Source organism: Lactuca serriola, chromosome 1, assembly GCF_051521515.1.
Source record: "Lactuca serriola cultivar US96UC23 chromosome 1, Lser_US96UC23_V15, whole genome shotgun sequence".
NCBI classification, from domain to species: Eukaryota; Viridiplantae; Streptophyta; class Magnoliopsida; order Asterales; family Asteraceae; genus Lactuca; species Lactuca serriola.
The window spans coordinates 163,678,232-163,680,373 of record NC_136408.1 but is presented as its reverse complement, the minus strand read 5'-3'; the positions used below and the strand labels follow the sequence as shown (position 1 = coordinate 163,680,373).

Sequence of the window (2,142 nt, the reverse complement as noted above, 5' to 3'; positions counted from 1 at the left end):
TTTATCAAAAAGGAATTAAATAAGAAGTGATAGAAAATAATGGAGTGAATGAAGGAATAAGACAAAATTTGTAGATATATTAGGATTAAATGTAGACATTGAATAGTCATTTATTTTTACATAAGATAAGATTAATCAAAATTACCTAGTTTTAATATGTTCTATATGTAAGGTTATATACTTAACAATCTTATATTCACTTTTTTCGTAAACTAATTACCCAACGAGCTAGCCTCCTCCCGTGGGGGTCCTATTTTAACATTTCTCCCATACATAAGTTTCAAATTAAACAACTGCTTTTCTTCATAATTATTAAAATTTAGGTCAATTCAATTTATGTCTGATTTTACATTTTGAATAGATTCGTTTGTTTTGTCAAGCAGAATGTATCGAACTTATAAAAATGCATCTATTAGTTGGCATTTATATATTATATTTTCCTCTAAACAATGGAACCGATAAAAATGCATTAATTCGGAATGAAAATTTGGTAATAATGCCTTCAAAACTTTATATAACCACAATCAACACAGAAACAAACTCCACGAGACCAAGAAACTGGCCATGGAAAGACCAATTTTCCATTCACGAAGTTTGTCTACAATAGTATGTTATGTTTAATGCACTCGTAATTTTTTATTGTTATATTTTATCGGAATTTTTTTGTGTACCTATTGCTACTTATTCCTGCGTCCGTCCGCCCCTGGTAAATTGCATGTTAGGAAAAATGGACAGCTCCTTTTAATGCGAACAAAGATATATATCCTGTAATATAAGCAAATTAGAAATGCAACATTATAAGTTTGAAATATGAAAACATAAAGTGGTCATTTAGTTATTATGTACCAATCAAAATATATAACATGTACGATTAGTTTACAATATATACAATTGTACATGAGAATAGTACTGCAGGAAATTTAATAACATGGTGCCATTATATATTCAAAATTAGAACCATATATATATATATATATATATATATATATATATATATATATATATATATATATTTCTAATACCATTTTAGTGTTTGTATTCAATTGAGTTTTCTTAATCTATAGAGATACCATTTTAGTGTTTGTATTTAATTGAGTTTCCTTTATCTATAGAGAGTTCATACTTATATAATTAAAATATTTAAAACATTTTTTTTAAATATTATTTTTAGAAAACAAATAGTTTTGTTTTTAGATAACGTATCTGTTTGTAACAAATTTTAATACTAGCTCTTATGAGCCATTTAGCATGATGAATATAATTATTGTTTAAAATCGTACCTAGATTAGTAGGTTTATAAGAATCTTTAAGATTTTGCTGAGAGTTATTTATAGATTCTTGGATTTGCTGTATTCTGAAAAGAATATTTCTATTAGGAATACAAATCATCAATATTTTGTTAGACATTATTAAATAATTTAAGCATGAATTTGATTAACTTGATTATTAAAAACGAGTACTATTTTAACAAAAATTTCAAATCTTGTAGAATTAATAGTTAGAATAACTCGAAATGAAACTATCATGGAGAAATAAATTTAATAACAACAATACAACGATAAAATATTTAGATAGTACCTTCTTGAATTAAGCTTGAATTACAATCAATACATACATCTGGAGAAAGAATGATTTGAAAATCTAGAGACTGTGAACATCTACTAGTAGAAAGAGAGACTCTTGGAGATTTTTTAGACATGGGATGAACATTTTTTAGAGAATGAATATTTTCTTGCTTGCCTCTACTCAAATATGATGTCTATTTATATTCATCTTGAAGTCTTCAAAGCCTTGAAATCTTGTAGTGAAATTTGCCGTATGATCAAATGGTCAATCAATTACTTGTAAGTGGTTGTTACTCATTTTTTGAAGAAATTGTCGTTTGTAATCAATGAATATCTTCTTTTGATAAAGTATGCCATTATAGAGCATCTTCTAAAGTTTCTTGTCTTCATATTATCATTGATGATAAGAATAAATAATTTTGATAATAAATTTGATAATATTTGTTTTTACACTATAAATACATATATTATGTATACTCACACAGTTTATACACACTCGTATTTGAAATAATAATTTTGATAATAGAAGAAACGAATACCTTACATTGAAGGTATTACACCAAATTTAATGATAAGA

General features: G+C 25.5%; 1 long non-coding RNA gene across 1 annotated transcript; it reads right to left on the bottom strand.

Annotated features, from left to right (window-relative positions):
• Positions 1–473: 473 nt before the first annotated feature.
• Positions 474–1,908, bottom strand: LOC145100893 (uncharacterized). Its single transcript, XR_013705349.1, has 2 exons — positions 1,579–1,908; positions 474–765 (listed from the first exon to the last, which is right to left on the bottom strand). It is a non-coding gene; the product is annotated as an uncharacterized LOC145100893 (long non-coding RNA).
• Positions 1,909–2,142: the final 234 nt, after the last annotated feature.